This window comes from Triturus cristatus, chromosome 9 (genome assembly GCF_964204655.1).
Source record: "Triturus cristatus chromosome 9, aTriCri1.1, whole genome shotgun sequence".
Taxonomy (NCBI): domain Eukaryota; kingdom Metazoa; phylum Chordata; class Amphibia; order Caudata; family Salamandridae; genus Triturus; species Triturus cristatus.
In genome coordinates, this window is record NC_140592.1 from 1,195,638,326 (window position 1) to 1,195,654,038 (window position 15,713).

Consider the following 15,713-nt stretch of genomic DNA (forward strand, 5'->3'; position numbering starts at 1 on the left):
TCGCAGTGAAATGTTGGACCAAGATCAAGGACCAATGTTGCGTCCTTCTGAAAATGGACCACATTGACCCGTCCGATAGGTCAACCACCTGGGGGAAGAAGTCCAAGGCCCTCTCGGAAATGATCAAGAGCTACTGGGATTACTAACTCAAGAATCAGATCTTGGTGACGGTGGAACACCTTCTGGGGACCTCCAACCAGGAGGTGGACTGGCAGTCACGATATTTGCAGAATGTGAGCCTCTAGAAACTTGATCCATCAGTGTTCCAAGCGTTGCGACCAGGTGGGGCTCGTTCATGGTGGACCTTTTTGCATCGCTACTTCAGCTGGAGAACAGACACCAATGCAGTAGCTAGGGATGACTTCCTCCAGAATTGGACGTCGGACATAGGATATGCATTTCCCCCATTCTAAATTATAAGACTCGCACTGCAAGCCGGAAGGCAACAGGTGAATCTGGTGGTGATGACCCCGACCTGGAGATCTCAAGCTTGGTAGCCGGTTGTGATGGAACTTTCTTCTGATTCTCCAATCGGTCTACCCGTTTCCCAATCTCCTCAGGGAGCCCTCAAGGAATTCACATCAGCTGACTCTGAAGGGCAAACTGTAACTTATGGTGTGGAATATTGCAAGGAATGATGGAAAGTCCCAGGCCTTTCGAGGTAGGCTGTGGACCTGCTATCCGGAGCATGGACGGACAGCACAATTGAACAATATAAGTCAGCCTGGTCAAGATGGATGGGTTGGTGTCAGCAGGGGCACTTGGATCCCGTGGGGACAGAGGTTGTCAACATCCTAAAATCCTTGGCCTCCATAGCATTGGACAGCATGGTGCATAGGTCGGACAATACCTTCAGGTCAGCAATCTCAGCAGGACACGACCCCATCGCAGGTCACCCTCTGAGTGATCACCCGCTAGTCTAAAAAATGCTTTGCTGCCTTCGGTTACCTAAACCCTAGAACTGAGGTATTCGGTGCTATAGGATGCCAACAGGGTACTAAACCTGTTTCTCTCATGGCCAAGCAACAAATACCTCTCCAAGAAGGAGATCTCCGTGAAACTGGCCACACTGCTATGCCTGGTATCCTGCAGGCGTGTGTCGGAGGTCAGGGCCTTGGACATAACAAGTAGAGTATTCACTCCCAATTGAGTTACTTTCCATATATCCAGGCGAAGATGATGTAATTCTCACATTGTCTCATACTGTGCCTTAATGGATGGCCACAGGCTATGTGTGGCTTGAAGTATTAAAGCATATGAGGTCATGACAGAGAACATTTGCCCTCCGAGGAGACAACCGCTTCACATCAATCTTTGTAAACCACGCAAGGCGGTCTCATTCACTACGATTGCGAGGTGGGTCAGATGGGCCATGCAAGAAGATGGCACCGATAAGATGATGTTTGGCATGCAGCCTCCACTAAAGGAGCTATGGCCTCCAAGGCGTTCTCCCCTTGCGGCTCGCCTAGAGGATATCCTCAAAGCAGCAAACTGGTCTTCGGATTTCACCTTTAAATCAGTCTCTAACATTGCGGCTCTGGTAGTTGATAAACTAGCATAATCCTCGCCTCCGTACCGGACACTGAATGAAAGATTTCATAGCTAAAGTAACGGAAAGTTTTAATTCTATTAAGGACGCAGTTCAGCCCACCCTGGGATGGGAACAATAAACGGACAAGTAAACGGAAATGTTGGTTGTGAGTAGGTATTCTGGTATTAGGATGTTACAAAGTGTGGAAAATGTTATGATAAATTACTTTTTAACACAATGTTAACTTGGTATTGATTTGATGATGGGAAATGTACTTAATATTTTTTCTGACGTTGAAGTTCTTGAATGTAATTGGTTTCTTCTCTCGCAGGAATGGAATAATCTAAACAGGAATAGAAAGCATGGTTACTAGCTTCTGTCGCATAAAAAAACTTGAGGCAAGAGAGTCAAGAAAACGACTATGAAGGGGGCTCCTGCATCTTGATTGGATAGACTGATGCTTTTCTTTTCACCTAATGACTCATGGGAAATGAAGTTTGCTCATGCTACTAAATGGCTGCTGTACAATAAAAGTGAAGAAAGTTTAGAATAATCCTTGCATCCTTAAAAGAATTGAAACTTTCAGTTACTATAGCTAGGAACTTCTTCATTCTGTGGAAATCACTTACACTGCCTGTGCCGAAAAAGGCAAAAAAGTGTAATGTAGTCTATTGCTGTTGTAAAGAGCTCCAATGCACTTTGGCGAGGTTCACGCTTAAAACAAACTGCAAAAAATAAATATAGGTAATGAAGAAATTGTATTTCGAATCGGTACCCCTAAACATACAAGGGCAGTGTAATTCATATAAAGCATTACAATTGAAGAAAAGGATGAGCAAATTTACTATGAGACAACAAAGTAGATGAGATTCTACTTATCTCCAAATCAACAATGCTTAGCAAGGGGTGTTTGACACCCTACCCAAGAAAAATGTATTAAAAAAACAAATGAGCAAGAAAAAAGTGATGAGAATACAAAGAAATAAATAGGCAACAAAGAATCAGAAAAAGCAACATAAATACTGGAGCAAAGTGAAGAGAGAGAAAGGAACAATAAAAACAATTAACTCAAAATGGGGTTTGTTATAAGATATTAGAAGTCATTTCATGTGAATCAAGAAATGTTGTTACAAGGAATGAACTGAATCTCGACTACTTTTGAGAAGCAGTTCTTTTTCGACAGTTTGCAGCTGCATATGTTTCAATATTTGCAGCTGCATAGGTTTCAATGAGTCATGTTCACAGATACACCATGACTGTGTGAAAACCCTTACACCAGCACCAAGGACGCAGAGGAGGAGGCTATGAGGGACTAACAGCAAGTTCCTTTCTAAAGAATGCCAAAGTAAACCCACAACCTGTTCTTTTGCGAGTCAATGAAGTATGGTTTGATATGTATATTGTCTGGAGCACACACAAAATACAGTCATTTGCAATTTTGTAGAATTATCTGAGACTTATTTATTTCCACTCTCAGTAAAATGCATTGAACAATTGTGATAAATGTATTTTTGTTGTATGTTTAAACACTAAGAACCAACTAAATATTGTGCGGAATCAATGCATTTTACTGAGACTGGAAATAAATAAGTTTCTTATTTTTCAACAAAATTGCAAATGACTATTTTTTGTGTGCTCCAGACTCCAACAATATATTGTAGTAGCCATTGCTTTTGCAGTTGACTCATTCACACTTCAATGCAGAAGGGGTGTAGTCTGTGACAGCACTATATAAGTTTGCTTTTCATATACTGACCACATCTATAAGGAGATGTGTGTGTGGTTGTAGGTCTTTCACTGCTGCATCTTTGTACTAGACATGGTTTGCTATGTAAATGAAAGAGGGGGTGGGAGGGAGGTCAAATGTATTCTTCATTATAGTGACAAATGAAAGCTCTCCAAAATCCACTCCTTAGGTTCCATGTATGCCAATTTACAACCCTGCTACTGATCCTGCAACTTTTGCTTTAGCTTTAACTTTGTAAAGGGACTATTTTAAAAGTCATTAAAAAACATCTTACAATATTGCAAATGTTATGCATTACTACCATAGTAGGACATCCAACAACTCAAGTAACCAGGAAAAGGGTTATAGTGACAGTAACATCTACATAGCCAGGCTATAGACTACCCCAGCAGACTAACAATTCTTAAGCTATTCATCCAGCCTGTGTTAAAGAAAGTGATTTTCCTTTACTTAATGCAGGAATTAAATGAGCACTAGAATAAACAGACAAGACTGTCTCCCAATTCAAATACAAAATCAATACAGCCACAGGTACAAAGAGAGGACATGTATGGAATCGAATGTATATAGAAGAGTAAGGTTAATCATCACAAATACCTAATCATCTTATTCTGTTTAGGGAAATACATTTATTTTAAGCAAACAATCTATGCAATCAAAACAGCATTATATGATTCCAAAGTGGAATATATGCAGTGCTCCAGCAGGGCTTGACATAACAGTATCCCATACCATACATATATTCTCACATTCAAGATAAGTGAAATCCTTATAGGTGTCCCACCGGTCAAACCCACTTACTCACATGTCTGAGGTTAGTGTAAGGAGTGTTAAAGAACTGTTAGTGAGCATGAACAGAAGGTTACCACTTCTAAAGTGTTTTGTCCACGTAAGGTTTGGACATGTTAGGAAGGCAAATAAATCTTTCTGCTAGAACAGGATCTCCACCACTTGGCAATGCGTGGATGTCCCCCTGAAACATCTGCCATTCACTAAACACGGGATCTCCACCACTTGGCAATGCGTGGATGTCCCCGTGAAACATCTGCCATTCTCTAAACACGGGATCGCCACCACTTGGCAATGCGTGGATGTCCCCGTGAAATATCTGCCATTCACTAAACACGGGATCTCCACCACTTGGCAATGCGTGGATGTCCCCCTGAAACATCTGCCATTCACTAAACACGGGATCTCCACCACTAGGCAATGCGTGGATGTCCCCCTGAAACATCTGCCATTCTCTAAACACGGGATCGCCACCACTTGGCAATGTGTGGATGTCCCCGTGAAACATCTGCCATTCACTAAACACGGGATCGCCACCACTTGGCAATGCGTGGATGTCCCCCTGAAACATCTGCCATTCACTAAACACGGGATCGCCACCACTTGGCAATGCGTGGATGCCCCCTGAAACATCTGCCATTCACTAAACACGGGATCGCCACCACTTGGCAATGCGTGGATGTCCCCCTGAAACATCTGCCATTCACTAAACACGGGATCTCCACCACTAGGCAATGTGTGGATTTCCCTCAAACATCTGCCATTCACCTACACTCCACTCCCTGCCAACCTGTTGGATTCAACCTCTAAATCAATTCCACTTTGGATCACCAAAGATCTGGGGGGGCAGCGGTGCCTTGTAAGCAGGTGGCACCATCCTGACTTTTAAATGTGCCCAGTACTGTTATGGGTCTGGCTAGCCTGCATTAACCCAGAAGTAAACTACTGTAACAGTTTTGTATCCCTCCTAAACCATTGAACAATACGCCCAATTGGTTGACTGATCCAGCTGGAAAAACTTGCCAGTGGGCCTGGAGCTGCTCAGTTCATTCACAGTGTTAGGTAAGTGCTCAGTTCATGCACAGTGTTAGGTAAGTGCTCAGTTCATTCACAGTGTTAGGTAAGTGCTCAGTTCATGCACAGTGTTAGGTAAGTGCTCAGTTCATGCACAGTGTTAGGTAAGTGCTCAGTTCATGCACAGTGTTAGGTAAGTGCTCAGTTCATGCACAGTGTTAGGTAAGTGCTCAGTTCATGCGCAGTGTTAGGTAAGTGCTCAGTTCATTCACAGTGTTAGGTAAGTGCTCAGTTCATTTAGATTTCACTGAGTATTTCCTAGCATCACTGCCTACACACCCTTTTTAAATTCAGTCCCCTCACCCATTCTCCAATGCTGGACATGTACAAAAGTGGAATTGCTTCTGAAGGGCAGTATGCACTCTTCTGTTCTATGCCTCAAACGGGCGCCATATTTGCGAAAGTCAGCAAGCATTTTGTTAGACATTGGCTACTGGCACAGACACGCGGCGAGCTTTAGGGCAGAGGAAAAAAGAAAATGTTTTCACGTGGCAGAAAATACTGAACAGCACAACACTTTAAAACGTCTGTATGACGAAAAACATATGGTCATTTTTGTTTACATGAATGAGCTAGCGAAGAAAAACAGACACCAACATACTGAACCATTCAGTGAAAGATTGGAACCTTTCAAGAGTTAAAAAGTATCCATTTTGGAAGAATTAATTCTGCGGCGAGGTTCAAGCCGCACTCGGCTCCTTGACAATGTACTTCATCACTTTCAATTAGGAATTAATCATAATCTATCACGCGGCCTATTAGGATGTGATATTTCTATAGTTAGCAATTAACATTACAATAAAACCCTTGGCTACATTTCGGTCATACCTTGCCAGGTCGTCTAATATCAAAACGCAGTGTTGAACAAGTGACACCGGTACAAATGAGCCCGTCCGTGTTCATCGTTTGCTCCAGAGTCTGCCCGGCTTCCGTAGAAGAGCCCAGCCCCCCGGGGGGTGGGGGGGGCCTGGTGAAAGAAGGCACGGTTTCCTTCCAGTCTCTTGGTCACTACAAAAGACTGTGGGACTGAGGGGGCTGCGAGGATTTACAGTGGATCTTCCTGTTCCACGGTTGTTTTCAAATTCTCATTTTTTTAAATATGAAATATAAAAAAAATACCTACGTATGCACGTAAGAGATTTCGTATAAAAAATGAAATGTTTTAACAAGTTAAGCGTAGCCATTTCAAGAATTAAAAACTCCAGTGATTTTAGACAGATGGAAAATACATTTTAATAATAATAATCCACATTTGTAAGGCACAAAATCACCCGTAAGGGTCTCTAGGCGTTGGGGGCCGTCGGGAAGATTAAGCAAGCTATTGCCCAGAGTCACATGGTGCTGGGCTAATCTGCCACCGGCTCTGGGGATCGAACCGTGTTCCCCAGATTCCGGAGTCAGGCGCCCTGGCCGCGACGCCACACCTCTTTACCTTTGAACTCTTTCCATTTTAACTTACTGGAGAAAAAAGATTCTCTGCAGCTACCTTTTACTGAATGTAAGCAGTACAAAAAGTTTGGAAAACGAAAAAGCTGCGACAATTAAGTGAATTGTCTTGACCTGCACTTATTAACTAGGAGGGGGGGGGGAGGGGGGGGGGAGCACTAGAGTAGGTAAGAGAGTCCCAAATGATTATACGCAGGACTCCCGATTAGTTTTGAAATGGTAGTATTTTACTTCTTATTTTGGAGAGTAGGGAATACAATAATTTCTTAGGGAGAACAAAGGTAATTCTCGAATAAATACATTTTTCACTTTAAGCAACTGGTATTTCTTACATATGATTGCTGACTTTAGAGCAAGGAAATCATCTGCACGAAAAGATGTATTTTTAACTTTACAGCACCGATTCCGAATAGGGGAGGTGGGGGAGATGTAGAGTCCTCTCTTGGGGGCAGGAAAGGGTAGAGTGCTCTCTTGGGGCAGGAAGATGTAGAGTGCTCGCTTGGGGCAGAAGGATGTAGAGTGCTGAGTGCTCTCTTGGGGGCAGGAAAGGGTAGAGTGCTCTCTTGGGGCAGGAAGATGTAGAGTGCTCGCTTGGGGCAGAAGGATGTAGAGTGCTGAGTGCTCTCTTGGGGGCAGGAAAGGGTAGAGTGCTCTCTTGGGGCAGGAAGATGTAGAGTGCTCGCTTGGGGCAGGAAGATGTAGAGTGCTGAGTGCTCTCTTGGGGCAGGAAGGTGTAGAGTTCACTCTTGGGGCAGGAAAGGGTAGAGTGCTCTCTTGGGGCAGGAAAGGGTAGAGTGCTCTCTTGCGGCAGGAAAGGGTAGAGTGCTCTCTTGGGGCAGGAAGGTGTATAGTGCACTCTTGGGAGGAAAGGGTAAAGTGCTCTCTTGGGGCAAGAAAGGGTAAAGTGCTCTCTGTGGGCAGGAAAGGGTAGAGTGCTCTCTTGGGGCAGGAAAGGGCAGAGTGCTCTCTTGGGGCAGGAAAGGGCAGAGTGCTCTCTTGGGGCAGGAAAGGGCAGAGTGCTCTCTTGGGGCAGGAAAGGGCAGAGTGCTCTCTTGGGGCAGGAAGGTGTATAGTGCACTCTTGGGAGGAAAGGGTAAAGTGCTCTCTTGGGGCAGGAAAGGGTAGAGTCTCTCTTGGGGCAGGAAAGGGTAGAGTGCTCTCTTGGGGCAGGAAAGGGTAGAGTGCTCTCTTGGGGCAGGAAAGGGTGGAGTGCTCTCTTGGGGCAGGAATGTGTAGAGTTCACTCTTGGGGCAGGAAGGTGTAGAGTTCACTCTTGGGGCAGGAAAGGGTAGAGTCTCTCTTGGGGCAGGAAAGGGTAGAGTGCTCTCTTGGGGCAGGAAAGGGTAGAGTGCTCTCTTGGGGCAGGAAGGTGTAGAGTTCACTCTTGGGGCAGGAAAGGGTAGAGTGCTCTCTTGCGGCAGGAAGGTTTAGAGTTCACTCTTGGGGCAGAAAGGTGTAGAGTTCCCTCTTGGGGCAGGAAGGTGTAGAGTTCCCTCTTGGGGCATGAAAGGGTAGAATTCTCTCTTGCGGCAGGAAGGTGTAGAGTTCACTCTTGGGGCAGGAAGGTGTAGATTGCTCTCTTGGGGCAGGAAGGTGTAGAGTGCTCTCTTGGGGCAGGAAAGGGCATAGTGCTCTCTTGGGGCAGGAAGGTGTAGAGTTCACTCTTGGGAGGAAAGGGTAACGTGCTCTCTGTGGGCAGGAAAGGGTAGAGTGCTCTCTTGGGGCAGGAAAGGGTAAAGTGCTCTCTTGGGGCAGGAAAGGGTAGAGTGCTCTCTTGGGGCAGGAAAGGGTAGAGTGCTCTCTTGGGGCAGGAAAGGGTAGAGTGCTCTCTTGGGGCAGGAAAAGGTAGATAGAGTGCTCTCTTGGGGCAGGAAAGGGTAGAGTGCTCTCTTGGGGGGAAAGGGCAGAGTGCTCTCTTGGGGGGAAAGGGCAGAGTGCTCTCTTGGGGGGAAAGGGCAGAGTGCTCTCTTGGGGGGAAAGGGCAGAGTGCTCTCTTGGGGGAAGGGTAGGGTGCTCTCTTGGGGGAAGGGTAGGGTGCTCTCTTGGGGGAAGGGTAGGGTGCTCTCTTGGGGGAAGGGTAGGGTGCTCTCTTGGGAGGAAAGGGTAGAGTGCTCTCTTGGCGGGTGGAGGGTAGAGTGCTCTCTTGGGAGGAAAGGGTAGAGTGCTCTCTTGGGGCAGGAAAGGGCAGAGTGCTCTCTTGGGGCAGGAAAGGGCAGAGTGCTCTCTTGGGGCAGGAAAGGGCATAGTGCTCTCTTGGGGCAGGAAGGTGTAGAGTTCACTCTTGGGAGGAAAGGGTAACGTGCTCTCTGTGGGCAGGAAAGGGTAGAGTGCTCTCTTGGGGCAGGAAAGGGTAAAGTGCTCTCTTGGGGCAGGAAAGGGTAGAGTGCTCTCTTGGGGAAGGAAAGGGTAGAGTGCTCTCTTGGGGCAGGAAAAGGTAGATAGAGTGCTCTCTTGGGGCAGGAAAGGGTAGAGTGCTCTCTTGGGGGGAAAGGGCAGAGTGCTCTCTTGGGGGGAAAGGGCAGAGTGCTCTCTTGGGGGGAAAGGGCAGAGTGCTCTCTTGGGGGGAAAGGGCAGAGTGCTCTCTTGGGGGAAGGGTAGGGTGCTCTCTTGGGGGAAGGGTAGGGTGCTCTCTTGGGGGAAGGGTAGGGTGCTCTCTTGGGGGAAGGGTAGGGTGCTCTCTTGGGGGAAGGGTAGGGTGCTCTCTTGGCGGGTGGAGGGTAGAGTGCTCTCTTGGGGGGAAAGGGCAGAGTGCTCTCTTGGGGGGTGGAGGGTATATTGCTCTCTTGGGGGGAAAGGACAGAGTGCTCTCTTGGGGGGAAAGGGCAGAGTGCTCTCTTGGGGGGTGGAGGGTAGAGTGCTCTCTTGGGGGAAAGGGCAGAGTGCTCTCTTGGGGGGGAAAGGGCAGAGTGCTCTCTTGGGGGGAAAGGGCAGAGTGCTCTCTTGGGGCAGGAAGGTGTAGAGTTCACTCTTGGGGCAGGAAAGGGTAGAGTGCTCTCTTGTGGCAGGAAGGTTTAGAGTTCACTCTTGGGGCAGAAAGGTGTAGAGTTCCCTCTTGGGGCAGGAAGGTGTAGAGTTCCCTCTTGGGGCATGAAAGGGTAGAATTCTCTCTTGCGGCAGGAAGGTGTAGAGTTCACTCTTGGGGCAGGAAGGTGTAGATTGCTCTCTTGGGGCAGGAAGGTGTAGAGTGCTCTCTTGGGGCAGGAAGGTGTAGAGTGCTCTCTTGGGAGGAAAGGGTAGAGTGCTCTCTTGGGGCAGGAAAGGGCAGAGTGCTCTCTTGGGGCAGGAAAGGGCATAGTGCTCTCTTGGGGCAGGAAGGTGTAGAGTTCACTCTTGGGAGGAAAGGGTAACGTGCTCTCTGTGGGCAGGAAAGGGTAGAGTGCTCTCTTGGGGCAGGAAAGGGTAAAGTGCTCTCTTGGGGCAGGAAAGGGTAGAGTGCTCTCTTGGGGCAGGAAAAGGTAGATAGAGTGCTCTCTTGGGGCAGGAAAAGGTAGATAGAGTGCTCTCTTGGGGCAGGAAAGGGTAGAGTGCTCTCTTGGGGGGAAAGGGCAGAGTGCTCTCTTGGGGGGAAAGGGCAGAGTGCTCTCTTGGGGGGAAAGGGCAGAGTGCTCTCTTGGGGGAAGGGTAGGGTGCTCTCTTGGGGGAAGGGTAGGGTGCTCTCTTGGGGGAAGGGTAGGGTGCTCTCTTGGGAGGGAAGGGTAGGGTGCTCTCTTGGGAGGGAAGGGTAGGGTGCTCTCTTGGCGGGTGGAGGGTAGAGTGCTCTCTTGGGGGGAAAGGGCAGAGTGCTCTCTTGGGGGGTGGAGGGTATATTGCTCTCTTGGGGGGAAAGGACAGAGTGCTCTCTTGGGGGGAAAGGGCAGAGTGCTCTCTTGGGGGGTGGAGGGTAGAGTGCTCTCTTGGGGGAAAGGGCAGAGTGCTCTCTTGGGGGGGAAAGGGCAGAGTGCTCTCTTGGGGGGAAAGGGCAGAGTGCTCTCTTGGGAGGTGGAGGGTAGAGTGCTCTCTTGGGGGGTGGAGGGTAGAGTGCTCTCTTGGGGGGTGGAGGGTAGAGTGCTCTCTTGGGGGGTGGAGGGTAGATTGCTCTCTTGGGGGGAAAGGGCAGAGTGCTCTCTTGGGGGGAAAGGGCAGAGTGCTCTCTTGGGGGGAAATAGCAGAGTGCTCTCTTGGGGGGAAATAGCAGAGTGCTCTCTTGGGGGGAAAGGGCAGAGTGCTCTCTTGGGGGGGAAGGGCAGAGTGCTCTCTTGGGGGGGAAAGGCCAGAGTGCTCTCTTGGGGGGTGGAGGGTAGAGTGCTCTCTTGGGGCAGGAAAGGGTAGAGTGCTCTCTTGGGGCAGGAAAGGGCAGAGTGCTCTCTTGGGGGGAAGGGAAGAGTGCTCTCTTGGGGGGTGGAGGGTAGAGTGTTCTCTTGGGGGGTGGAGGGTAGAGTGTTCTCTTGGGGAGTGGAGGGTAGAGTGCTCTCTTGGGGGGAAGGGTAGAGTGCTCTCTTGGGGGGAAGGGTAGAGTGCTCTCTTGGGGGGAAGGGTAGAGTGCTCTCTTGGGGGAAGGGTAGAGTGCTCTCTTGGGGGGGGGAAGGGTAGAGTGCTCTCTTGGGGGGTGGAGGGTAGAGTGTTCTCTTGGGGGGTGGAGGGTAGAGTGCTCTCTTGGGGGGTGGAGGGCAGAGTGCTCTCTTGGGTCAGGTCCATGTTGAGCTCACTTATCCTTCAGGTTTGGGTAGAGTTCTGGGTATCCGTTACTCCATTTGTCTATGTTTTCCCTGCTGGGAACATTTGGCCGGATTATAGGGTGTAAAAGGGGCGAGCACACCGTCCACTTTTTGGGATGCTCAATGAGGTGCATGCTTTATCGTTAAGGCTATTCACGGTTTGCCCTCCAGTCTTTGAAGCTGCAGAGGAAACACTACTTGGACGAAGGGGTTAAGAAGGCGAAAGTAATGGTCAGCAAGAGGCAGAATACCCAGAATGATGAATCTCAGACATGCATTAGAATCAAAGACGAATCTATGCTGCAGAAGAGTAGCTTCTGATCTTCCAAGATGGATGCTGCCTCTGCTATGAAACACAACCACCGACAGGGTGGAGCCTGGAAACTGAACCGGTGGATGCATGGACTCGGACTTCTGGCTCATCCTACTTCTTAAGACCAAAAATGGAGATTACTGGTACCTGCTTGGTCTTGAGGCTTGTGGGTATTTTAAGTACATTGTGCCGGGTCTTAAATGATGCCTTTTCACAAAAACTCTCAGAACTTAAAATCAAGCTACTGCTTCAAAATGTATATTTGTGAAAGCTTCTTTACTATCCAGACTCACATAATGTGAATATCACACCTCTGGTCCTTGGGTGATAGACATGTCGCAAACCCATTGTGGAAGCCAACGCCCCTCTCTGACTCAGGTAGCCACCCAAGAGGACCACTGAGTCTAGGCTGCTGGAGCACTTCATTGGGTGCTATTGGAGGACACAGTAGGAATGGAGGAAGCCACTTCTCATGGTGAGGAAGTGCCAAGAGAAATCAAGCAGTTCCTTTAGGTGAAAAGGAAGCACCAGTGGCAACATATTTCCTTTTTCTGCTTGCCAATCTTTTAGAATTCTATAAACTTATTTTCCAGGTATTATGACACTGTGTCCTGTGACTGCGTTTTAGTAAACCAATGTGTGTGCTTTGGCCCTAAGTGGGTATTGTGAAATTGCTTACACCCCGATGGCTCAACTTTCCAGTAAGGTATTAGCAGGTTGGTACAGGGAATGCATCAGTGGCATCAAAGTTACATTTTATAAGCAGTTGCAGCATATATTTATACATGCCACATACATGACTAAAGTGTATGGTTCCTGTGAACTCCATAGTGCCCTGGCTCCGGTGAAGTTGTAAAACTACTGTAGTGACACACAGCAAGGAAACGTAATCGGCCATGCAGAAAACCCATATTTAACCTACAGTTGAACTTGATTGTAAGGCGATCCTCTGACTGCTGCAGGGACGCTCAGTGCTTCCAGAACTGTCAGCATCCTCCATACATTACATCTACACAGCTGGGTCTGGTGGCTTAGTGGACTAATGTGTCCACTGTAGGGGCCTGTGTTTGACCTCATGGTCACAGGTTCAAATCCCGGCAGGACCACTCAGCCTTTCATCCATTTGAGGTCGATAAAATGAGTACCATTGAGTTGGGTAACAATAACATCTGTTATTCGGTGCCAAGATGCCCATGGGTGAACGTGCGCTTTACAAATCCACGTAATGTTACATTGGGCAATCGGTCTCCCCTGAATCCATCAGAGCAAGCACATCAAGAATAGCTTATGCTCCCAAACCTTATGTCACGACGATGACCCTTCATTTCGCTGCGGGTCAAATCACTGTCAACGCTTGGGGAAATTTGACTTTTAATTGATTATCTGCTGTACTGAAATTAAGGACTCAGGGCAAACAGCAACACATTTATTATACACACTTGTTTGTCTCATGATTTCCACTCACTGGGTGATCACTCGAGCACTGAGCACAGTCAGGATGCAGTCAAGTGATTCCATATCGTGGATGTATGTAAACTACTTTCGGCTGATGTCACAGTTTTACTAATGTGGCATTCGTTGATGAGCAACTACTAAAGTTTATATACAACCGATTACCCCACAAGGAAGCATTTCATATGTGTGAATATACCCCTGGCAAGGTGTGGGTGGACTGCACTGGTCCTTGTGAAAGCTCCTGACTCAACAGACATCTGGTACCTAGAGGCTTAGCCTGAGGACCAGGAGTGACTTTGCCAGCATCAAGAAATATGGAATGCTTGTTTGCAGCATGAAGCAGCAACAGAGAGGTCTGTCTCACTCTTGGATTTGTGGCTAGAGTCCCTCAGAAGAGCAACAGCACAACTGTAAGTACCGCAGCCCATTCGCCTGGCAGATTACTGACTCTGTCCCTCACCTCCAAGCCTCTGTGAAGAAAAGCAATACGGGTACGTTTTCTTTACGTTTCTTGTGCAAGAGCAGCCTCTGGTGACGGATTTAGGGTAATGCACAGAGGCTGACAGCAACTGTGATCTCAATTGTTCCTAAGGGGATTTGCTTTTTGAAAATTTTGCCAGGAAAATTTAAAATCCTTATGTCCAATACTGCGTAGAATTCCTAGCTGATTTTTCACTCCCGAAACTAACTGGGGAGCTGCGTGACACCCTGGAGGCCGACCTCACTGAGGAGGAACTGTCTGCGGCTCTAGGATCCCTGAGATCAGGGAAGGCCATGGGCCCGAATAGCCTACCGGTTGAATTATTCAAAGGCCTAGCCTCTAAAATGACATGACCAATGCTTGAAATATTTGAGGCAGCCAGGGAACTGGGCTCACTTCCTGAGCATGGCCACGATAGTGGTGATACACAAGGAAGGTAAACCTCCAGAGAGCTGTAGCTCATACAGGCCAATCTCCCTACAAAATATCGAAGCAAAGGCATTGGCCAAAGCCCTAGCAAATAGAATGACCGCCATCCTCACGACCATTGTCCATAAGGATCAATCAGGCTTTATGCCACACAGAAGCACTCGCCATAACTTGCTGCGATGGTACGGAGACCTACACATGACGGCAGCCCCTTCATTTCCTCAGTCCGCGCTGATGGCATTAGATGGCCTTTGACACCATAGAGTGACTCTACTTATTTGCGGTGTTAGCTAAGCTGGGCTTTGGCCCGAAGTTTTATAGTTGGGTGAAACTGCTGTACCAGTTTCCACTCGTGAGTGAGAGTTAACGGGGCGTTGTCACGTCACTTCTCGCAAGGCAGGGGAATCAGGCAGGGCTGCCCCCTATGACCGCTATTGTTAGCTTTGGCAGTAGAGACCCTGGCGCATTGGATTAGAAGAGACCCAATGATATGGGGTATTCAAGCACCGGGGGCTGGGAAGAACACATCTCTCTCTACCCAGATGATATACTCCTGTACTAGTCGAGGCCCTACTACTCCATAGCTCGAGTGCTTCACATCTTTGAGCTGTTTGGAAGTTATGCGGGATACACCATCAATTGGACTAAATCAATCATGCTGCCCCTGTCGGGACCTGCCCCGAGACTACCGGTAAACTGCACGGCCCCACTGGTGGAGGGTGGATTTAAGTACTTGGGCATACATGTAACGCTGAGCCCCCAGGCATTTCTACAAAAAAACCTCTTCCCCCCAGCTGCAGGGATTTCGTGCGGATGTGGTGCATTGGCGTACTCTCCCCCTGTCCTTGATGGGAAGAGCCGCACTGTATAAAATGATAACGCTGCCGCGCCTCCTATATGTGCAACAAAACACGACCTACCCTGTCAATGCATTCTTTTCAAGCAGATAGCTCAGGAACTCCGTACGCTACTATGGCAGGGAGGAGCGCCCGAATAGCACTAAACAAACTCCCAATTGGTAGTAATAAATGACTGGATTTATGTGGGGAGAGATGAACCAGCTTATAAAATGGACAGAGAAGCAATGCCCAACAGAAACCACCAACGTCTCATATACGCCCGCAGGCCCTATCAGAGGTTTCCAGCACACACAGCAACAGTGGTTCAGTGCTAGAGCAAATAAATACCTTGGATGGCATAACCGCTTGACAGCAATGACGCCTCTATAGGTGGGAGACCACTTGAAGGAAGTGACCACCTTAGCAGGTTTCTCGGGGTGGAGAACAATAGGTATTGAACACCTGGGGGATGTATGGAGAGGACCAGCGCCTCTGTCCTTTGAGGACCTGCAGAAGGAATTCAAATTATTCCCCACCCATATCTTTCCCTACTCACAGCTCAAGCATGCACTAAATAGACACATAAAGCGGGGAGATACTATCCCCAAATATTCCCCCCATGAAGACAGGCTACTAGCAAACCCCATACCAGACAAAGGAACATCCACAATATACAAAATATAATAAACAACACACCAGACCCCCTGACCTTCCTCAAGTCCGCTGGGGCTGATGATTTGGACAATACTGAAGATTAGGAATGGATCGATGCGACGCAGAGCCCGAGAGAGAGAGCAATCAGATCAAGATTTAGGCTGATATAACTAAGGGTCCTGCACCATTCATCCTACCCATGCACACTGCTGCATAAATGCGGAACAGTGCGCAAGAGGCTGCCAGGCAGAGGGATCCTTC

The 15,713-nt window shown here is 48.1% G+C and overlaps 1 protein-coding gene across 9 annotated transcripts in view; it reads right to left on the minus strand.

Annotated features, from left to right (window-relative positions):
- GPHN (gephyrin) overlaps nucleotides 1–15,713 on the minus strand; it is a 1,582,310-nt gene that overhangs the window by 1,520,074 nt on the left and 46,523 nt on the right. The window contains exon 1 of one of the 9 annotated variants that reach the window (XM_085627217.1): nucleotides 5,970–6,049. The exons of the other annotated variants lie outside the window; for them this stretch is intronic. The gene's annotated coding sequence lies outside the window, so the exon portion shown is untranslated. Of the gene's footprint in view, nucleotides 1–5,969; nucleotides 6,050–15,713 lie in introns of those variants that run through there. 9 annotated transcript variants of the gene reach the window in all.